Source organism: Pygocentrus nattereri, chromosome 15 (genome assembly GCF_015220715.1).
Source record: "Pygocentrus nattereri isolate fPygNat1 chromosome 15, fPygNat1.pri, whole genome shotgun sequence".
In the NCBI taxonomy this organism is placed as follows: domain Eukaryota; kingdom Metazoa; phylum Chordata; class Actinopteri; order Characiformes; family Serrasalmidae; genus Pygocentrus; species Pygocentrus nattereri.
In genome coordinates, this window is record NC_051225.1 from 27,376,335 (window position 1) to 27,400,927 (window position 24,593).

Consider the following 24,593-nt stretch of genomic DNA (forward strand, 5'->3'; position numbering starts at 1 on the left):
ATATATCATTAACCTTATATTAGCTAGCTTTCTCTACCCATTTTAAAAATGTTAGCCAGTTTTGGCTAACGCACTTAATTTTAACATTTGTCACAATTTTCATCAAACCAACCATTTTTACACCTGTTTTACTGGGTAAAGTTGTTGATTGTGTTGGTCATGCTTTTGCTTGCTGTTTTGTGGTTTCGTAAAGCCACATAATAGAGACTTTATATTCAAAGTTGTGGTCAGTGATCTTCTCCGCATCTCCGCCTCTCTCCTTCAGTATGTCTTTCTTTCTTTTTTTATAAATTTTATTTACTTATATAGATGAAAAGGAAGCAGGACACATGTCAACACCCCACTGCCACTACAGTAAATCTCCATAGGATCTGTCTAAATGTTTACTGTACAGGAAAATGAAATAAAAGAAACAGAATGAATGCTGTACAACAGAAATATCAGAGCTCGGCGTCTAAGTGACAAATATTCTCCAAACAAACATTAAAGCCATCAATAAGAGAGAACACCACACCGGCTGTTCTGTCATTATAAAGGAACATTGTTTGGTCTTATGACCAAACATTTACCTTATTAAAGGGTTAATCAATCTCCATTTGGAGTTTCTTTATTTTTCCAGCCTCTGAATATCCCTCCTTGCGCAGCATGTGGGATTAATCGCTCATACGAAAGATTGTTAAAAAGCTAGCGGGGATGGTGTCTGAATTCTGGCTACAAAAGCTGCTGGCATTTCTCTTTTGACAAATTCTATAATAGCCAGCCAGCGTTCTGTTTACAAAGGCACGAGTCCAGGAATTTTACTATTGGATATTGTTTGGCCCTTTGCTAGATGGATGGTGACCACAGTAAAGGGAAAAAATAAAAAGGGAGCATGATCTATGCATACCAGATGTTTAAGATCGATGATGAGGAACACAAAGAAATAGTAGATATTCCATCCAGCAGAATGTTAGATAAGCTAATGACCCCTTACTGCTCACTATTTATGATTTAACAAAATCAGGGCTATCAGGAAACAGAATTAACCAGGCAGAGAAGGCGAGCGACATAAAACGACACATTCTATGTCCAGATCATATTTTTATTTGTATGTACAATATATGCAGTAATGTTGTCTGGATTGTTTTTCAGTTAAAATGAAAGATGAAGCAGGAGGTTTTAAATGTGCTATTGTCACATTTCATTCTATTTTCTGCGCCATTATACTGGATTGTATTTGCTTAGTCTTGCAAGCCAGACTTCTGCCTGTTCTCACAGAGAGGGTGTGTCTTGTTGCTCAGCGTGACCAAGAGCCGCCCACTTTGGCAGGATAGGCCGTTTGACTATAAGGGCTACAGCAAAAACAAGCCCATAAGAAAGAGCTTGAATAACTTTAAAGATGTGATGCCATAAACTTTGCACCAAAGGACTCGTCATGGTGCACAGAGCAGGAACTGTCCTGCAAAACTGTCTTTCCCATCTGACTACCTTAAGAACCTTATTCTTCACGTTTTCCAGCTTATGACATTTTTGTGGGTTTATGTAATAGAAACGGTTACAATTCATTTTTAAAAGACCATTTTCCAACCTCTCTTTATTCCATAGCATTAAACAGGCTGTTTTTGTGCCTTTAAGACTGTTATATGTAGGGCTGAAGGATTTTGGTGAACTATCTAATTGCGATTTCTCTGTCTAAATAAATTGAGAATATTTCTATAAACTGATGTGTGGGCCTTTTTTTGACTAAGAAGACCAGCGTATACTTTTTTGGCTTGAGGACTGAACACATCGCAGAGCATCAGCCTCCCAGTGATTTGCGGTTGTGATGTCACAGCACGCGGTTGTTTGGTGGCCTCTGATTGGTCGAATTCATCTAAAACCAATTCACAAGCTCTATGTAATTACGTTAAATTTCCCTATTATGCTTGGTAAATTTCCCTACTTTAACCTGACATTCACACTTAAAAAAGACAGTTCTTCAAGGGTTCTTTTGTAATGAAAATGGATCTATATGGAGCTATGAACCCTCAGACCCTTGGCCTAATTAAATGCTTCTTGAAATGTATTGTATATGGTTCTATATAGCACCCAAAAGGGTTTTGCTATTACTAGCTTGACACCGTAACAACAGAAGAACCCTTCTGGGTGTTTTATAGAACCTTTTCCAAAACGGTTCTATATAGAACCATCTACAGCATATTCTCCATCAGTTGGAAGAGCCCTTTCACAATGCGAGGGACCGTTTAATCATGCAAAGCGTTCTTTGAGGTGTTCACGGTTCTATATAGAACCATTTTCTTTACTAAAGAACCCCTGAGGAACTATGTAGTTTTAACCAGCCTCTAAGGCTATAACAGAAATTGCAGCTCTTGTGATTTGAATATTGCGCTCTTTAAAATTGCCAGCCTTTCAGCCCTAATTACGTATTAATCAAGGCTGATTTTGAGTTTTGTGCCTCATTCTTTTCTAAATGCAGTCCGGGAAGAAACAGTCCTTAGAGCTTTAGTATGAATGGGTGAGCTTTAACTGCTGTAGGGTAATTCGGCTCAGGTAAATATGTTTGTTATTGTGACATCACAAAAGCAATGAATTCAAAACAAATTTCCATATATAGACATAATTAGTCCTGTTTAATTAGATTGCAGTACAATTTGAAATATTAACTTTGAGTAAAATCATTGTAGTTGTAGGTTTATTGTTATTATTATTATTATTGGTAGTATTAGTAGTAGTATTATTATAGAATTTTAATATGTGGCACTGCAGGTTCTAGTTTGTCTGTTCCAACTTATTAAATCTCAGAAATACTAAATATCATGATGCATATTATGTATTGTGAAAATGTCTTAAAGTATCGCAACTGAATATCTTTGCCATATCGCCCACCCCTAATTATGATACGTATCATGCATTGTAATGTTATGTTTTCACCACTCCACCCACGCCTACAGGCCAAAGCTGGCCTATAAGGGTGGGTTACTGTGAATCCAAGAGAAAAAGGAGCTTGACAGGGACAAATGATGCGACTGGCCGTCTGTCTTTTGTTAGAGCTGCTGGAGATGTCATGTGCTGTGAATGTCACTCGCATTAGAGAATGAGCCTCATTATGACCTCACATCCTGAGTCTCTGGAAAATGTTAGGCGTTTTCCCCCTTATCCCCAAACACCCCTGTAACAAAGACTTACTGGACATTATGTCCACCCAAAGAGGACTGGAGAAATAAATCCAAAGAACGCAGAGGACAACATTACTCAGAAGAGTTCTCGCCAGCAAGATGCACTGAAGTGAAATGCGACTAATTTGGGAAACTCAGTCTTTTGTGAATAGAGCTTCTGTGCTCTGTGATAAAAGAGATGTTTTTAACTCGTGCAGTCAGACTGTGGAATGCAGTAAAATTAGATCCACTTAGACTGAGACCGGAGTCAGCGAGGCTTGAAGTGTGGGAAAACCAGCAGCGTAGCGTCGACACTCTTTGGCCTCTGAATTCTTTTAGAAACTGGGGGTGCTGCTGATACCCACATTCCAGTGAGATGACCACAACATAGAACCTCTAACAGGCAATAATGACGTCTTCAACCTTCACAGAGATTTTGGGCTTGAAGATTATTGAAAACCTAATCAAGGAGAGACAAGGATTGTCAATATTTATTAGCATGAAAACAGTAACAAGTCATTTTAGTGACTGATCAGTCAAATGTCACTTTATTTGGACCTGGATCAAAACACAGGCCTTTATCTTGGCATATGCATGCGCCAATATAAAAAAACGGAAGGTATATTATGATAATCATCCTTTATCCCAGTGTGTGGTATGTAGAGGTGTGTGCTCCAGGTCCAAAAAGTAAAAACCCTCCCCAGGATTTTGTTCCAACTGCCTGAACACCTTTGCTGCTGGTTTGAGCAAATTAGAGAAGTCTAGCAGTTGGAACAAAATCCTGGGGAGGGTTTTTACTTTTTGGACCTGGATTACCCTCCTCACCATATTATAAAAAAAAAAAGCTAACTTTTTATAGTTAAACAAACTATGTTCTGAAAAGTGTTACAGCACTCAAGTCAATTAACGTCTCAGTCTTGTCTTTGTCTCCAAAATTCTTGAGCCCAGCTGAGTGTGATGCCTAGCCTACGTCTGAGGCAGTTTTTTCCATCATAATCGAATATCAACAAGCCTTCAAGCAAAATAAAACAGCTCTTTCTCTGCATGTTTAGATAAAATCTGTTACTGCCAGCTGAGAATCTTTCCTTGATTTAAATTTTATTTGTTTGTTGATTTTCTTTGATTTCAAAATTTAAACATCTGCTGAGAGCAGATCAGAAAGTTGCACTAAGTCTATAATAGTAATGATATCCGTCCATCCATTTTCTAAGCCGCTTCTCCGTCAGGGTCGCGGGGGGATGCTGGAGCCTATCCCAGCAGACTTCGGGCGGAAGGCAGGATACACCCTGGACAGGTCGCCAGTCCATCGCAGTAGTAATAATATAATAGTCATTAATACTACTTTTAGGTTCAAAATTATTTTATGTTTTACAAACTACATTCTAAAACAAAAATATTTACTAATGCATGTCCTGTATAATGAATGATAATGAACGTACAATGAACTACAAACTCTTGACTTGGATTGCCTCTAGTGGTCATGACAACAACACTATTCTGAGTATAATTTCTTTAAATTAGCAGTGCTTGGTATATGGTCATTCATATTAAATATACACAATAGAATAATACTTAAAAATACATATCGCTTTTGTCTCCATTTTTGTCGATTTTCAGTTTTTGACATACATTGAAAATGCATGTTGGTCTTTATATTGTATGTAAATTTCATGAAGGATGGACCAAAATAAATGGCCAAAAATAACTTGTAAAAAAGTCTGCTTCCATTGATTTACATTGAAAGTAATGTATGTTTTTTCCTTCTCCTATAAAGTTACCATTTTGGAGGTACAAGGTTTTGTTCTAATACATAATATATTAAATATATATTAAAGTTCCACACACTGATAGTCAGTCTGTACAGAAGTCATTTAGGCCCTTTTTATAGCTACAACTGGAACTGCAACTTTTTGAAAGCGAAATTCTTGTTACTTTTTACAGTATTTGTTATTTATTTCAGTGTTGTATAGCGTTTCACTGCCTTCCCCTTTCGCATTGTCACTCTGCACTGAACATCACTGAATGTTAAGTAATACTGTGGTGTCATGCAAAATTCACTGAAGTCCAAAAAGGAAATCTGTGGTCTGATAAAGATCAAATAACCTTAACATAAGCGTTAGGCCAACTTCTGTTCCATCAATACACTCACATAAACCTGGCTTCTACATCTGTTCCATTAAACATGTAACACATTTTTCATGTCCCTCCCCGGCTGCAAGTGATGATGGCCACTCAGCTGAAGGAGAAGCACTGAGGAGAAACGGCTGGGCTATATAAAGACCACAAGACTTCTCTAACATGCACCATTGTTCTCTTAGCAGATAAAATTTCTCACTTTCAGACTCTTCTAGATTAGACAGCTTCTCTAATGCTGAGGGCAGAAACATTACGGGATTACCCAGGTGTCAAGACTGATGTCCCTGCCAGTAGATCTTTAATAACAGTCCAAACATTTGCACTACCGAGGCCAGAGTAAAGTGCTTTATGGTTTACATTGGCTTTTAATGGCACCTTCTCTCTCTCTCTCTCTCTCTCTCTCTCTCTCTCTCTCTTGTGCTTAGTCAGGGATGAATTGCTTAAAAGGCACATATTCTATTTTTTCTTGTATTCTAGCTTTAATACATCAACCAATACAATAGAAGTATCAAGGCCCCTCTTCTCATTAGTACATTCAGCTACTTTAAGGTGCACCCACTGCTGAATGGGAAGGAATGGAATGGAATGCTCTGAAGCAGCTGCACATGAGTCTAAGGTCACCATGCTCAATGCCAAGGGCTGGCTAGAGGGGTATAAAGCCCCCCAGCACTGGGCTGAGCAGCAGTGGAACTGCTGTTTGCAAGCAAATCCTCATCTAGTTTAAGGCCTTCCTGGAAGAGTAGAGGCTGTAAATGCAGCAAAGAAGCAGCAAACACCTTAGTGAAAGCCTTGATTTCAGAAGAAACACTAGATTGGGACTGCGTTTGGATTTTTTGGGTATAAAGTGTATGTAAACCACATAAAGTCTGAAAAGGACTTCAAACTGCTATCTTCAGGGGAAAAAACATTTTCCGCCATTCCTTTCCGACATCTGGGTCCTGGAGAGCTTCAAAGATCCTTTTTATTCAGCCAGGAACAGCACAGCTAGGACCAATTTCTCCACAGCTACAGACTGTCTGCAGTAACAATACTCTGCATCACTTCAACATGAATGGATGGGGCTAAAGTGCTGCACACTGAGTGGGTGGTCATATGTAAATGTTTTGTGGTTGTGATTCAACAACCATAATGAACTCAAAACAGCTTATTTTCCCATATATGGATTGAACGGGAATGGGAAGTGAATGGTACGCTGTACAAAAGCGTGTTTATCTCAAAAATGCACAGAAGCAACACAAGCTTCTTAATAAGGACATGCAAATTTAACTTTGCATTTTCAAGACAGACACTCCAGCCACGTTTCTTCACAAGGTATTGCCTCCAAGCTCTTAAACCTTGCCTCACCACGCCCTAGTGTCGGAGCTGGAATTGAATATATCCCGTTTGGACCTGGACACCGTATGCTGGAAAACACACATGGCTCTGTGGCAAAGTCTGGATGTCATTATACTCCTACTCACACTCTCACACTCATCTCCCCCCTGTTCTTCTTCCTGGACATCTCCCCCTCTCTCTCTCTCAGAAACTCTCACAGTCTTTTCCAGCCCTCACGCCTCATTCCTCCTCTCATTCCTCTTTCCCAATACCATTTCACTCTCATAGAAGAAGGTTTGAAATAGTTTGAGAATAATGTTTAAAAACAGCTAACATGCACTTATTTATCAGCTTCTAATTCCATGCAATATGATTTTGCCTGATTTCTTTAAGGCACTGTTTGGAATCAATGTTCATTTTCTGAGAGATTTCTTTGTACAGATCAGAGAGACAAAAGGCCAGGTAGCGAAGTACATAGCTAAAGCTAGCAGCAGGGGCTGCTTTGGGGGACGGACTCTCTGGGGGGTCATGTAGGCGGAACTTTCAGTGGAGAATGCAACCAACACTCAATCAGATTCATCTTTATTCAATTCCAGAATTTCCTGCCACCAACTATGGTCCTTACAGAACTCAAGGCATCTTTTTCTGAGACATATTTATAGTCATTTTATTTTACAACAAAGATCTACAGTTCAAATAAATCTGGAATCATCACCAGCTCAACTACTGTATACTGTATACTCAAAACGCTTAAAAAGCACTAATACACTGAAATTATTCCACCACACATGTTACATTAACTAGTCTTGAATTCCAGGCCATATAATTTTGCCTGATTTCTTTGAGCCACTATTTGGAATCAGCCCTCGTTTTGAGGGATGTGTGTTTTTTTTCCCAGCAGATCGTAGTCACGATTGATCTGTTAAATAAAAATAATTTAAAATAAAACAGGCTAATAGTCGAATGGGATTCATGCTGATTATGAACTGAATACATCCATTCAATCTGGCATACAAGACCACCTCAAATTCATTCTCTTTAACATCTATTTCATACAGTGTATCACAAAAGTGAGTACACCCCTCACATTTCTGCAGATATTTAAGTATATCTTTTCATGGGACAACACTGACAAAATGACACTTTGACACAATGATAAGTAGTCTGTGTGCAGCTTATATAACAGTGTAAATTTATTCTTCCCTCAAAATAACTCAATATACAGCCATTAATGTCTAAACCACCGGCAACAAAAGTGAGTACACCCCTAAGAGACAGTTCCTGAAGTGTCAATATTTTGTGTGGCCACCATTTTTTTTTCCAGAACTGCCTTAACTCTCCTGGGCATGGAGTTTACCAGAGCTTCACAGGTTGCCACTGGAATGCTTTTCCACTCCTCCATCACGACATCACAGGGCTGGTGGATATTCGAGACTTTGCGCTCCTCCACCTTCCGCTTGAGGATGCCCCAAAGATGTTCTATTGGGTTTAGGTCTGGAGACATGCTTGGCCAGTCCATCACCTTTACCCTCAGCCTCTTCAATAAAGCAGTGGTCATCTTAGAGGTGTGTTTGGGGTCATTATCATGCTGAAACACTGCCCTGCAACTAAGTTTTCGGAGGGAGGGGATCATGCTCTGCTTCAGTATTTCACACTACATATTGGAGTTCATGTGTCCCTCAATGAAATGTAACTCCCCAACATTGCTGCACTCATGCAGCCCCAGACCATGACAGTCCCACCACCATGCTTGACTGTAGGCATGACACACTTATCTTTGTACACCTCACCTGATTGCCGCCACATGCTTGAGACCATCTGAACCAAACAAATTAATCTTGGTCTCATCAGACCATAGGACATGGTTCCAGTAATCCATGTCCTTTGTTGACGTCTTCAGCAAACTGTTTGCGGGCTTTCTTGTGTACAGACTTCAGAAGAGGCTTCCTTCTGGGGTGACAGCCATGCAGACCAATTTGATGTAGTGTGCGGTGTACAGTCTGAGCAATGACAGGCTGACCCCCCACCTCTTCAATCTCTGCAGCAATGCTGACAGCACTCCTGCGCCTATCTTTCAAAGACAGCATTTGGATTTGACGCTGAGCACATGCACTCAGCTTCTTTGGACAACCAACATGAGGTCTGTTCAGAGTGGACCCTGCTCTTTTAAAACGCTTGATGTTCTTGGCCACTGTGCTGCAGCTCAGTTTCAGGTTGTTGGCAATCTTCTTGTAGCCCTGGCCATCTTCATGTAGCGCAACATGTGAGGTGCCATGTTGGAACTTTCAGTGACCAGTATGAAAGAGTGTGAGAGCTGTACTACAAATTTGAACACACCTGCTCCCTATGCACACCTGAGACCTAGTAACACTCACTAATGAGTCACATGTCATTTTGGAGGGAAAATGACAAGCAGTGCTCAATTTGGACATTTAGGGGTGTATATTGAGTTATTTTGAGGGAAGAATAAATTTACACTGTTATATAAGCTGCACACAGACTACTTTTCATTGTGTCAAAGTGTCATTTTGTCAGTGTTGTCCCATGAAAAGATATACTTAAATATCTGCAGAAATGTGAGGGGTGTACTCACTTTTGTGATACACTGTATCTGAGAAACTCTGCAAGCTAGCAAAGTACACAATGGCGCCCTCTACTGAGGCCTTCTATGAGGGACTGTCCTACAGGTGGGAGAAAGTGATTGGCTCCAGTCACGCCCAATCAGATACCTCAATTCCACTTTATTCAATTCAGGTTAAAAGTTTCAGCTCAAGCCATGTGGTATCGTGTCTTATGGGTAACTCTCTGTATGTGTTAATAGCACCAAAAGATCTATTTGAGCACAAATAAATATGAAATCATCACCTGCTCTACTGTTGTTTACTATTCAGATTATAAATATGCAAATCCTGTTGCAGAGAGACTGTAGCAATAGGCCGTTTACTTCCAATGTCACTTTTTAAAAGACAGTAATCATACAAATAATTATTAAAAAACCGCAATGATGTGATTATCACTGGAATTTATTCCACAGTATATCATTTAAACTGGTAACCCAGCACTGCTGTAATCTGAGCTCCTTGCTGTCTATATTCCTGCTGCAGTGAGTGCTGCAGTACGGGGAAAGGCTGCTAGGCCACATTAATCAGATGCTAAATGGAACAGTCAGACGACAGCAGATGACAGATGAGTACCTGCAGCAGGCTGCTGCTGGGCACGACAAAGAAAGGATGGAGAGAGAGCAGAGAGCACACAGCGAGGAGTGGGTGCGTGCAGGTGGGAGACAGACAGAGAGGCGAGATATGTTTAGAGTCTAAAGTGTGCTTCTTTAGCTTTGTACTGGAGCTACGATCCGAATGTGGCGAGTTAGCATCGTGTAAACTTGCCTGCGGCAAGTTGTTCAATAATCTCAGATATACTTTATCTATAAAAATAGAGCACTGTGTGGGGCTTCTTAATTCAGGCTTCTTAATGGCCAATGCTACTGCTTATAGCTATAACACAAATGTTTTGTGTACCTAATCAAGCATGATATGACTTCCCCAATATCAACAGGACAGTAGGTCACTGTTGGCCCACTGATGGCAAAGCTGGAGGCCCATTGGCTTTGTGCTCATCGTTTGCCAAGCAGCCCACTGGTGGTTGAGCAGAGCATCAGGTAAAATGCAACTCATGGTCCAAATGCCTTTATTTTATTCTTTTCTTGGCCTTTGTTATTTATTTAGTAAATAATTTAAAGGCAATATCATAAATAAAGTGTTAACCAGCAATAACAGCAACAACATTTCAACTGAATAATTTTAATAGACCTAGTATTCTTTTTAATTGTTTGTAATATTTCTATGTATAAATACTTTATTTTCCCAAATAAAAGACACTGTGCATATAAAATTGGTTAGAATAGATTAAAACTTTAGAGCTTTTTTTGCAGGACAATTATTGGGATGGTTCAAGGGTGGATTAGTAGAGGATGTCAATCTTATCTAGCAGAGGACCATTATATGCTCACTATCCGGGTTGGTAGGTTTCCATCACTTGTTAGCATCATAAGATTTGTAGCTCCAACGCAAACCTAAAGAATCAAACTTTAGACCAATCAACTGCATTTAAAGGGAGAATTAAGTACATTTGATTCTTTAGTGATAAACAAATGTTGATCATTCTGTTAGCCAGTAGCTTTTGCTCTTTGCAGAAGAACTAAAGACCCAAAACAGTCTCCTGACCGTATAACACAAACAGATAATACAGAATTATGATGTGCATAGATTTCTTAAAAATATTAATAATTCATTCATTTCCTTTTTGTTTCTTACCATTTGGAATCAGTCCCCTCTGTGATGGTTTAATTGATCATGCAGACCTAAATGCTTTTCTTCAGAGACTAACACTGTCACAGGCTGAGCAGGCGAAGGGGATAAATTACAGTGCTGAGGGCTCTTCACAACAAGCTCCAAACACAACTCTGGCAGACGAGAGTTTGGCAGTAAAGCAGCGCCAGTTAGGCTGACACGCACACACACACACACACACACACACACACACACACACACACACATACACACAGCCACACAGCAGAGGTGTAAAATTGATCACAATGGATCAACCTTAATGATGACTGTGGTTAGAAACTTATCCTAAACGGTTATAATATTTAGGAAAGCCTGCACTCACATCACACTCAATTTTTCATATTTTAAAATCTCAAAAACAACAACAATGCTGTGTAAATAGTTCTGACTCATACCAAAATAAACATGTCAATAATAACTGAATTGTGTGCAATTTGAGATTGAATCATTTTCTTAAGAAGTTCAGTCACTCGTGATGCCACAGCCATATTTGATCAAGAGTCCAGGACAGCGTTACTGGCCTCGCTATCACTTGCTGAGCAGATTGGACCTCCCTCTCCGGCCACTGAAGAATCCAAACACTAATTTAACCAGGGGACCAGCCATATGTCTGGAGAAGTGAAGTTTATTCGTTTGCGTGCAGGTACCAGACACCTAGCCAGCCTGTAAGACACTGGGATGATGCGGTTGTATAGCAGGACTGATGCCAAGATTAGGCTCAGCCTATACATGACAAGTGAGTGTGACAGACATGACCATGTAGGGATAAACAAGAACAGGCAGAAGAATGTTCTAAATACAGTCACAGTACAGGCACACACAAAACAGAATATAATGACATATAACACAACACTAAACACATTACAAAGCAGAACATTTCTACACCACCACTCAGCACGATTCCCGTCATAGTGGACATCTATTAGCCAGCAGAACAGAACTGGTACTTAGAGCTCTCCTCCATGCATCAAGTGATGTTTTGTTAGCGGAGGTTTGAAAACTCCTCTTGTAGACCTGTCATGATCTTGATCATTTAGCTGATAATTATTTGGCAAAGAAATAATTGTGATTAATAATTGTATGGATTTAACAAAAGCCTAAAGTGGCCAAATTGGCTGACAGTTTTGCTTCCTAGCTTTTAGAAGCTCCAAAATGACAAAGTTTTTATAGGATACTTGTGTTTTCCTCTGGTTTCCTTCAATTATTCTGTATTGGTCTTAACCGAAATGATGAAAACACTCACAATTCAAACTGTTTGTTGCAATGTAAATATACGATTGTAAAAACCGACAACTGTGGCAAATAACTGCAGTCAGCTGAAATAACTGGGATCAGGTGATTACGCAATAACTGCAAGAGGCTTAACTTGCCTACTTCCCAGCGTGGTAGCACTGAGTGAGGGATAGATCTAGATAGTGGGCAGAAATGAGAAGGACTAAATTGGAAAGAAAACATGCTATAAAAAAGCATCTCAGCCAAATCAAATCATTGCAGGGTCCCTTAACACACACTGCTTCACCAGAAGGCTTATGAAATGACTCAACAGCCGTCCAGGACCCTTTTGGGTCAGGATCGTACATGGGGAGCAGCCAAAGACCACAGTGCCATTGCAGGCTTCACAACAGAGAGTTCACATTGAGGTCCCCCCAGTGGGGACACAGGTCAGGACTTCCTGCTTTCATCGTGTAGGAGGACTATGGGAAAATGAGGAGATAAGTGGAGTGGGGCCAGTGACCTGGGAAGTGTGTGTCTCCTCGAGATGACCTCATGTTTTCCAAAGCCTCTTCAACGACTTCCACGCTGTGTCAACGAGAATCAGGAGAAGAGAAAGGGAGACGAGGCCTTTATTACACGGTAATTACAACATGTTTATTGTACCGAATCAAACGCTGCTCATTTCTGCACATCTGCAAGACATGAAGACGGCATTCGTTTATCCCGAGGGGAACTGGAAAGCACTCGTTATTACACAAACTCTGCTATGAAGCTCTGGTGGATATGGTGCAACTGTAAAAACAGGGCTAGCACTGAGGCCAGCAGAGCAGGTCACTATAATGAGAAAAACAACCAAGAATGTCATGGAGAGAGAGGGGGAGAGGGGGGGGGGGGTGGTTGCACTGTATCCACTCGAGACAGTAGAGAGACATGGGGAGAGAAAGACAGCGCGAGAGAGAGAGAACGAGAAAGAGCTTTCTCAAATCTGGATTACAGATTGCAGCCGTGACCTTGAAAGACTGCTTGGAACATTTCAGACTCCAGCTTGAAGTGTCAGCGTCTTTAACTGCTATTGCATTTAATTAAAACCCCAAATTGAGGGCGAATGGTGGATTTGAGCTCTCAGATGCTTACACGTCTGACATCATGGCAAACCCCTGAAAGATAAAGATAAAGATAATCCAACACACTTTTAAAAGGCTGGAAGGCACAAACAGGACATTCTGAGGTTCTTAAACGGTAGATTATTTTCCGGTACAAAGAACACGGCATGTACTATTGCACACATGACAGACACCTTTCTCCAAATTCAAACGGTCTGATTATGCAATTGTTGGAACAACACCCCCAAAGATGTGTTTGTTGATACGTGAGGCGAACACAGACTTTTCTAATTAATTTCCTCCTCCCAGGACTTTGAAGATGAGATCACTATCGCCTCAGATGACGAGCTGCCCAAGTTCAGCCAGTCCAAGGTGGGGAGAGAGGGGGGGGAGAGAGAGAGAGAGAGAGAGAGAGAGAGAGAGACAAAGAGAGTGGGTAGAGGCCAGGAATCGATCACAAATGAATTACGTGTCTACAGTGTGTTTCTCATATCAAGGCAAAGGGCTGGTCTGTACAGCTTGATTTGGTCTTTTGGCCTCCACCCCTCTCCCTCTCCTGATCCCACTCTCTCTCTTATATTCACACCAATGTACTGCCACCGTTCCAAATAGAAAAGTAACACTGTTGTACCCAAATATGGTGATGGACTGTCGATATGATATTGCAGATGTTTTGTATCTGTAAAAAGAGAATACAATCTAAAAACAACTGGCTTATATGAAAATTGGCTTAATTGTGTATCTGGATAACATAGTCTTTACTATGTATCACATATATTGAATATACTGAAGCGGGTCGTGAAGTAAGGAGGCTCAAGTTAGTGGAGAATCCTGTGGAGGGAAAACTTTAATTCAACGAGACAAAAACGAAACTCACAACTCGCTTCCAAAACAACAACTCAGCTAAAACCAATTAGTGCCTCCCCCCTCGAGTCTCTTAAAGGGCTAGACCCCATTGAGTGACTTAAAGCCTGTCCGTTGTGGATTCGCTCCAGTCGCGAGTAGTAGCCCCTACAATACAGCTGTAGGCAACCATTTGGATGCCCCTGGTTAAATTACATGTTGAATTTTTTCCAACATATTCAACTCAAGACAAAACACAGAAAAAAAAATAAAATATGTTAATTTTACTATATTAATGTTATCCTATAATGCTAATTCAGGTAGATTTAATCTTAAGTGCTACATTTTGTGAACATTTATCTGTTGAAATTGTCAAATATATACACAAAAATTATAGGATATTAGCACCGGCACAGTTCTCATTCTCAGTGTATCACAATAAACACTACTAAAACAAGGTTTGTTGAGCTCTGAATGAACAACCTAAGATGATGGTTATGACTCTGCAGAAAAGATGTTTTCTTCAGAAAGTGATCTAAAACAAAACAAAATAGCTCTATGATATGTGTCTATGTATACTGGATCAATCACACATCAAAACTCACACATTTATCAGAATCACTGTATTGTTACACCTTTATCAGCCACTGGAGCACAATCTGCCAGCCCACATGGACTCCTGGGCTTATGGAAAAGTGTTCTGCTGGGATACGGAGATGCAGCTAGGAAGTGTCTGTTTAAAGCCACGCCTTTGAACTAAAGCTTCCTCGGGAGTTCCCAATAAAAACAATGGTCAATTTCACAACACAGAACCACACCTTTCCTTTGAACTCATGGGAAGTTCAAAGCCTCCACTAATCATCAATTATTGCAATATGACATTGTATTGTTGCCAAGAGAAATGCAATTTATGGCTTCCCTGCTTCCATTATGGCCAACATTAAGCACTTCAGGAAACTCAACACATTATCCATAAGAACCACCAAGATCTTTGAGTGCCTGCTAGCGTGCACATCAATGCCTCAGTTAAACTGTTCCATCCGCTGTAACTTACAGGTCTAAACCCATCTCCACTTATGTTAAGGGCTAGCCTAGCTGCTGACCTTAATTCACACTGAAGCACCACTACTGAACACTAACAACAACCTTTAGTCCCTGACCAATCGATATCAGTCTGTCCCCTAGCACCACTCATACTAGCACTTCCATTGCTAACAGTTAACCTCACCAATAGTCTTACTGCCTCCCCAGATAGCAAGAGGCCACTGACGACAACGCTGGAGGCCCACTGGCTTTTTGCACAGCAATGTTTTTGTAATAATTGTTTTGGTTTATTTTCTAAAATAAAAGGCTTTGTGCACTGGTCTTGAAAGATCTCGTATGCAGGACAATAATTTGGGTCGTCTGAAGGTGGACAACCCCTGGCATGCGGTCAGTGGGTGCCAACCTTATCAAGCTAGCGGACTGATATAAGCTTGCTATCTGGGTCAGTTCATTTGAAGCACGACAACTGAAAGCTAGCAGCAACTTCCAGTTCCCAATCAGCCATTAGCAGCACACCTAGCCTAATTTACGCTAGCACCTCCACGATTAACAGGTAGCCTCCTCACTGATGAGCTACACTGAAACACTGCCTCCAGTCTCCAACCATTCTGTATCAGGCTACACCCAGCCCTACTCACACTGTGGCAAACAGCTAGCCTCCCCACTGACCTCTGTGCTGGAGGGATTATTCAGCAGGACCTAATATCTCCATCATGAATTAGCAACATGACGTCACTCACACAGCCTCGGCCATGTGCTGCTCTTCAGAGGTCTGGGCCTTTTGCAGAGTTTTGGATGAGTTATTGGATCAGGGTCAAGGCCTGCGCTGTCACACAGCTGTGCACCTTTGACCATCCAGCCCAGGCTGTGTCCATCCATCCAGCTGGAGGATTGGGGCGGATGGGGATGGATGGGTGGATAACAAGCTGTGTTTAAACTGTATAAACAGAGCTGTGGAATACAGCTGGGGGGCTGGAGGAAGCGTTCAGAGTGTGAGGAAGACATTCTGTGAAATGTCATAGATCTTCTCTTGATGATAGTGATGATACAGACTATGTGCTTAGAGCTGTCACTGCCGACTGTATGAGGAATCGAGTAATCCAGTGATGATTTAGAGGAGTAAATAGAGTTGGTTAAAAAAGCCAAACAATAGAGGGCTATGCTTGGACAAACTATGTTTCAAAGTCCTACACTGAAAAAAATGAAGTAGAAAGGCTGTTTAAATATATAACTGAGTGTTTTCATCAGACTTTTTATTTCACAGTAGAAATCAAAATATGCATTATTGTTGTACAGCCTGACAATGAATCACTGCTGTTTCATCAAGAAGGTAAAAATGTAAAAAGACAGAAGGTAAGTGATGTGCTAGTCACAATGTATACAAGAGAAGAGAAGACAAGAGCAGAGAGACAACATGAGAAGAGATCAGAAGAGAAAATGAGAAGAAAGACAAGAAGAAAGAGAAAGCAAACAGGAGGAAAGTAGAGACAAAACAATAAGAGAAAGCAAGGAGAAGAAGGAGACAAAATGAGAAGAGACCAAAGAAGAGGATAAGAAAGGTAAGAGAAAGGAGGAGAGAAGAGAAGAGAAAGGAGAAGAGAAGAGAAGATAAAGGAGAAGAAAAGAGAGGTCTGGGGCTGTAGGCCTCACCCAGTCCCTTAGGGTCTCTCTCATTTCCTCTAATTCACTTTGGGCTCAGACAGCCTTGAGTACGTCAGCTATGGCTCCGCTCCGACAACTGCAATCAGCACAGAAATATCTCTTCTTCTCAGAGACGAATTTCACTTCAATATGTCTGTTTAAACTACAAAACAAAGCTGAACTCCTTTTCATATTTATATTTACAATTACACTAAGCAAATACAGCTATTATCTCTGGAAACTTATACATGGGCCAATTCCTCACCCTCATAACTACATAACAACATACCAGCGTTATGATAATTCAACAGTTACTGTAAAGTTAGTATCGTAATTAGTCTTAAGATTAATAAGTGAACGATAACCCTGTAGTTTAAGAGGTAATACTGTGAGAAAATCTGAATAATAAGATATATAATACCATAATGTTGTGTCAATGTGGTGGAAATAAGGTTACATAGCACACAGTGAGTCTGGATGATTTGGCCATCAGAATTCATCTGAGTGCAAATTTTTCCATGGTATTGATCACCAAATGAGCACAACACTGCGATCAGATCATAATGCAAGCACTTTTGCCGCTGCTTCTATCCAAACACATGGGCTCATGGCCTCGAGTGGAAAATGTAATTAGTTTGATTTCCTTTGAGGTCACAAATGGATTTAGCCATTTTCCATATGAACAACAGGAGCAGAAAAAAGGCCCTCGGTGCCCCCAGCCACAAACTATGCAAGAGCGTTGTAAGATTCTCAGACGCTGGACCCAAAAATAAAATGTGAAATTCCAGGCGGTCCCGAGAGAGGCAGCTGGGAAAACATGGCGAACATGGCCGAGATGCTTGCCTTGCTTGGCCTGGTAGAAGAAAGCTTGTGCAAATGCCTTCAAAGCAGGCCCATGCGTGCCCCCCCTCTTCTGTCCCTTCCCTGTCACCCTGGGAGCCACCCATGGGGTCCATGTGTCCCTCACCTGTCATTGCCCCCTTGTGACAGCTGGCCCTCGACCACTCCACACCCTCCAAAATTCCCCTCCTTAACGAACTCAGATGGTAAACACTGCCCCCCCCCCCAAACCTCCTGCCACCTGTCCCGCTCTAACACTGTCTGTGCTGTGAAACTAATTAAACTGCACCCTGTCCAACAGGTAGCCAGTAATAATAGGGTAAGACCACACAGGGCTCTTACAGAGTGAACATGTATAGTGGACACAGAAATAGCAAACAATGTCTCATAATTTATTATTGCATGACAAATCAGCCCTGTGATGAATTTGTACTTCCAGACCACAAAACAACTTTAAGTATCAAAAAGACAGATTATGACCAATTATGGAGAGACTGTAAACAACAACGAAACCCAGCGTGTACAGTAACTGCACAAACTGCATAGCAACAAGCAGCAGACTGGATGTCAGCCCAAAATGGGCCTAACTGGTTTTCGCCAATTGTTTATTTGTTCTGTTCCTCCCTTTAAATAGCACACAGCTTTTCACAGCTTTTAGATAAGGTTCTACATTTTCACTGGTGCATTAGTGGAAATAAGGGCCGTCAAAGAATCAAGTAACTGATTCTTAGATGGATCACAATTCCCTCATGAAAGATTCTGAATCGATATACAAACTTTCATAATTGTTTTTTTTACACAGACTTTGCATTTCACCTCCTGTAAAATAAACGCACATGCATCCGGAGACTTTCTAAAGCGCTTCGGCACAGTCCGGAAAAAACGCAGGACCTTTACAAGACATGCAAGTTTGCAGTCACAAAACCACAGCAAACACACCCTACCTAAGAAAATGTCTTTGTTTAACAATGTTGTTTAAACAACTTAGCAAACTTCGAACAGGCTACTCCAGTAATATTCAGCTCTAGATTTAGGGTAGAACTGCTACAACTACTAATAAAACATGTCTGGGTAAGTGATTGTACAACTGTCCTAACATAACACTGAAAACATTCCTAAAGAAACAACAGTGTAGTGGTGTTATTAGGCAAAAATGCTTCTTAAAAAGCAGAAGTTTAGTCTTTTTAAATTTTTCATGGTGAAACAGGCCTACAGACTTTGCAAGTGTGCAGCCTGTGTTGAGGTTCATTGAAGCTAATACTACTTATTAGTGAAAATACAGGGAAAAATCAAAATGCAAGCTATAGAAATCAAAAACTTACATGCATTGAGAACTATTTTATAATCCTGGAATCTAAATTGAAGAGAAATTCCCATCCCAAATACAGAAGTCTGTGGTTTTGTATTCTCAAATACATGCATACAAAACACGTCATTAGCAAAAACACATAGTCAAGAGCACAAACATGCTTGGCTGTGGGACAGATCTTGTACTAGGCCTAATAATCGCACAAATATCCCGGTCCCCTGACATGCACTCTACCATGAGCACACATGCGCCACACTCTTCCACCTCCCTCAGGGATGTGAACATACACCACCACCTCATTACACATACACTGTAGTTGCAGCATTTCTCCAATACAAGGTGACCCCACCCTTGAGGACAAGGAGACAGTTTGTCTGCAAAGAGTGATCAGGTCGGCACAGGAACTGATCTATAAAGCGAAGAAATCTAATTGGAAAGTACACTTAAGCGCTGAAGTGGTAAATGCCAGGCTTCCTAAAGTGGTGCAGTAAAAGTGTGAAATTAAAGCACAACCAGAACAAAAGCTGGTACTTATTTGGTCTCGATACTCTGATGTAAGGCTATAAAAATAAAACAGGGTGCATTTTTAATTTAGCTAATATGTATGAAGCAGACAAAAAAAAGCAAGCATGTTAGTTTATAGTGGCTGTATAGCATAGCCTTAAACCACGGCGAAGGGATGAAGTCTATTATGGTTGGAATGAGTCCATGAGTCCATGGACCAGGTCCAAATACTGCATCTTGGGACACAAAGCAGAATCATGATCTGCATTTCTTTGAAGTTACAAAACATGTAGGAGGTGGACATTAAGAGGCAAAATAACTGGGGAGTGAAGATACACAAGAACCATGCGTTCTACATAGAACCACTTCATGCTTAAGCCCTTAAAATCCCAGACTTAACTACAGGGACTGGTTAAGCGATTGTTGAGTTGTGGAGGCATGTAATAAAACTTTTAAGGGGTTAAATGATTCTTTGCATGGTAAAATTGATCTTCAGATTGATACAGAATGTGTTATATATATAGCTCTGTATATAACATTTTTGAAATGCTTCTATATAGCAACAAACAGGGCCAATCTACTGTTAAAGGACTGACATTGTAATGATAGAACAACTCTTTTGGTGCTGCTTAGAACCATTTTTAAAAGGTTTTTATAGAATCATATACAAAATAATTCTCCATCAATCTGCAAAACCATTTCAGCATGCAAAGAACAATTTGAGTATAAAATGGTTCTATATATAACTCATGGCTCTAAACACAACCATTCTCCTTACTTGAGAACCCTTGAATAACCATCTTGTAGTCCAGCCTACTTGCTATAGTTCACCAACATTCTATTTCACCATTTCAGCACAACTATTTTACACTACAGCAAGTGTCTGTTATTAAGTATACACTGTTACTATTCACCCTGGAGCTCCTCAAGCCGATATCTGTGAGCTCTTTTAATACAAGAGGTGTGAACTTGAGGTAAAACCCACAAAATACCCTCAGCTCTCCAGGGTGCCTCGGTTAGCACCATGGTTGGAACCAACCATCTGGAGTTCCTTAAAGAGTCACAGGTTTGATATCTTTCCTAGCACCTTCAAATCCCTCATCCCTCCTCCCAGGCCAACCATTAACAAATGAAATAAAACAGCAACTGTCATGCTGAGGGGAGTCAGCTTAGCTTAGTAGCACTATCTGACCAGCAAATAAATCAGGTATTTTTTTATTCATCATTTTTAGAACTAAATAAAGTATTACAGAATACTAAAAGGTAGACGTGCAGCAGTTGGAGCTTAGATTATGGATAATTATAGAAACTTTATACCACATTGTGGAAAAAACATATGTTCTTATAATTCTGCTACAATTCTTTTTGCAAGCGATAAATCCATCAAACTGACTCCAGCCCAAATCAGTCAAAACTAAGTCTTAAGCTGAACAGAGATCAGTCCAACCCAATAACAGGTATCGGTATTGGCCGATATCAGCAAAGACTGATAGATCAGATATTGGAAGTGGAAAAAAGACAAAAGCCCAACATGAACACAATTATTATTATTATTGATTTATTTATTGTTTATTTATTTATTTTTATTTTAATCCAGCCCAGTCATGCAACAAATCTAGCCTGAAATAAGGTGTGTCTTGAAAGTTTGTATTTAGTAATACAAGCACTTTTAGATTCTCATTTTCAGTGAAGTATGGTTAAAAACAGGTCATTTCAAAGCTAAGTAGTTTTTAAAGCAGGACTGGTATCAGTACCCAACACTCAAGGGTACTTTATCAACGCTGATATAAGAAAAGAAAAGAGGTATTGAGCCTTTTGTAAAAGCTGAAGCCTTTTAATAAAATACTTTTTTGGTTTTATATGTTTATCTCCATTATCATGCAGAAACAGCAGACATGCAGAAGATGAGACTCACTTTCTGAATTTAATGTCATTGAATATAGAGGAAATGAGAACATGGATGTGTCCCAATTGCACATTTAGTACTAACACTAACTAGTTTTTGAGTATGTAGTGTGAGTCACAAGCAACAAAGTCAAGTACACTCAAAAATTCACAATGCATACTTAGGACCATTTGATTTTCAAGTACGGCAGCTACTGTTGGACACTACTGTTCTAAACAGGAGCAGGAGTTTCTCACGTCTGGAAAATGTTGAAAAAATTAGCCGTTGGCGATGCAACATCGGCAGTAGCAGCACCAGAAGTGGTTTACAAACGTGATTTCTGAGCCCAAATCTGCAGAACTACCTTTAAAAAACAATTACATTCTACTTAGAAATGCACCTGTCAGCGTTTTTGTAAGGAATTTTTATGTAAAAACATGATGTACTGTTAGCTAGTTAGTTAGCCTCGCTAGCCACCTAGGCATAGCCTAACAAATATGGCTAACTAGCTAATGTTAGCTAACTAATAGCAGATAACTTTTAATGTAGCCTTATTTGTAAACGAGGCAGGATGACAGGGGCTGTTATTCTGGGTTTAAAAATATATCATGTATACGTTTTAGTTATAAACTCAGACATACTGACTCGTGAACTGATGAATCGTCAAATTCGGTTCGAAAGAATCGGTTCGGCACAATCGAACCGGAATCGAACTTTGCGAGCTGAAGAGGCCGGCGCTTGGCGCTGTGACGTCACCAGGCCCATGGTTCCAGTTAGTTAAGGTGGTTACGGGGAGAAGAGACGCACACTGGCTCCGCAGAGCAGGAATGTTTTATGGCGGAAAATCTCCTGCGGTAAAGACTGAGATGAAAATGATATCATAAAATAAAATTCACCGACCTCCCATCACAAACGACTGGTTTAGCATTCACACTCGGGCTCTGAGGCCATTTGGCGCCGGTGGAGGTGTGATATGCACATGTGTGGAAACTGTTTGGTAACTACTGCACGACGGTGCTAAACGGTGGTGAGTGAAAAAGGACTCGCCTTTGATGTGAAATTAAGCACAATAAAAAAAAGAGAGAGAAATACAGCAGCATATAAACGCGCATAAAAGTGGCACTGGGAATTTGCATATAACGAGGAAAGGAAAACAATTCTAAAGGGCTGCCGTGTTGTTTTAGCCAAAGACAGCACGCCCTCTCAATAACAACTACAGCAGCTCCTGGATCCGACCACGCCTGTTTGCATCCATTCTACTGTACCGTTACTGCACAACCATCAGGCCAGACTACAGGACTGATCGCAAGACCTCGCAAATACAGTTAAATATACAAGCCTGGGAAAAACGACCAACACATGTCTGAGATTAATGGACGATAAACAGGCCGTTAGCCGTTTTAACAGGTAGACTACATGCAATCACTGTATCGACTCAGATTGATCTCATTGACGCAAACTAGCAAATTGTCTCTCCAACCTCTACCGCAAGAAAGGGCTTTTTCTTTCCACACGCAGCCGCATCACAGGGCACAAACCGAGCACGCCCGTCCGCCCGGAGCTTTCTGCAAACCGTGAGTCATTTTATTCGCACTTACCTATCGAAGAATAAGCAATGAACTTCACCGCGTTACAGCAGGCAATCGAGAAGGCTGGCCGAAGCAGCGGAATCCGCACTGCCTCCTTCTCTCTCCCCAAGCAGCGTTATGGGATTTTTTCCCACCGGTATTCCGACAAGTCTCGCCCTCCTATACTCTGATTGGCTAGTCCTATCGGGCCTCCTGCGCACTGATTGGCTACTAGTTCGCATTCAGCAGAGCCATGTAGAGATGGCTCTGGTTCTCTGTGTTGGTGGATAGGGATACATTTGCTTGTGAATATAAACTACTAGCCAATCGTAGTGCAGGAGGGAGGGGTTTGTCGGAATACGGGTGGGGTAACTAATAACGCGTCTCAGCAGTGCCACTGCTGCACTGAGCGGGAAGGGGCGGGGCTAGACAGCTACAGAGCTGGACGCGCTGGTCCAGTCCAGGTTAAAAACACGAGTAGCTCGCAGCTGGGGTGAGGATTGGTCAGTTTATTAAATATAAATAGACTAAATATTCTATAACATATATAGTTTATATAATAAACTAAGTTAAAATTAAAATAAAAGGAAATAAGTGGAGAATAAAGAAGGAATAAATAACAATACTATGTATTATGTTGTTGGTGCTGTTGTTATGAAAGAGAATAATATTAAATAGAACACAAGTGCAATAATGTCCCCTGATTTTTACCATATGTGCAAATTACACTCTGCACAGATTGAAGACCGTAAAGAGGAGAATGAGTGTAGGTCCACTCTATCCATTAAGCTTTTAAAGCTCCTGATTGTCCTAAATCAGCTGACCAGCTTGAATTTGTGTTCATGGACCAGGCATCCATAATGCATTCATATTTCATGAGACATTGCTCTGGCGTATAGAGCAGCAGTGGACTTCTTAATGGGTTGACCAAGGCTATGTGAGCCTGCCCAACAACTGGTCACTCTTACACATGGGTGCCATTCAAGCTGGGGGGGCATGTGTTGCCCCATCAGATGGTGATGGTAATTTTACATTATGAATCAAACATATTTATCTAACTATGTCATAAATCATACCTCAAAAAGTCACACATGCCTATTTCTACAGTACTGGTTTCTTCCCAAAGTTGCAGGATGAACTCAGTTCACAGGTACAGAAGCACACACCACCCTGTGCTCATCAGAGCTGAACTATTGATGGTGTGTTGCTGAGGTGGTTAGTAGACCATCAGTCCCCTTTTCAAACAAGTGAAAATGAAATGCAGTTAGTTATAAACACTTAAATGAGTTTGAAAAGTATAGGCATAGTTTGCTTTGCAAGATACACTATATTTCCAAAAGTATTCGCTGGTCTGTCTTCACACGCATATGAACTTGAGTGACATCCCATTCTTAATCCATAGGGTATAATATGATGTCAGGCCACCCTTTGCAGCTATAACAGCTCCAACTCTCCTGGGAAGGCTTTCCACAAGGGTTAAGAGTGTTTTTATGGGAATTTTTGACCATCCAGAAGAGCATTTGTGAGGTCACACACTGACGTTGGATGAGAAGGCCTGGCTTGCAGAGAACAAACATCTCCACTACTCTAGAGTCCAGTGGCAGCACTTTACACCACTGCATTCAATGCTTTGCATTGCACTTGGTGATGTAAGGCTTGGATGCAGCTACTCGGCCATGGAAACCCATTCCATGAAGCTCCCTACGCT

The 24,593-nt window shown here is 40.7% G+C and overlaps 1 protein-coding gene across 1 annotated transcript in view; it reads right to left on the reverse strand.

Annotated features, from left to right (window-relative positions):
* The window catches only part of sptbn1 (spectrin, beta, non-erythrocytic 1), a 114,676-nt gene extending 91,655 nt beyond the window's left edge, over positions 1-23,021 (reverse strand). The window contains exon 1 of the mRNA XM_037545588.1: positions 22,916-23,021. The gene's annotated coding sequence lies outside the window, so the exon portion shown is untranslated. The remainder of the gene's footprint in view (positions 1-22,915) is intronic.
* Between the last annotated feature and the right edge of the window lie 1,572 nt (positions 23,022-24,593).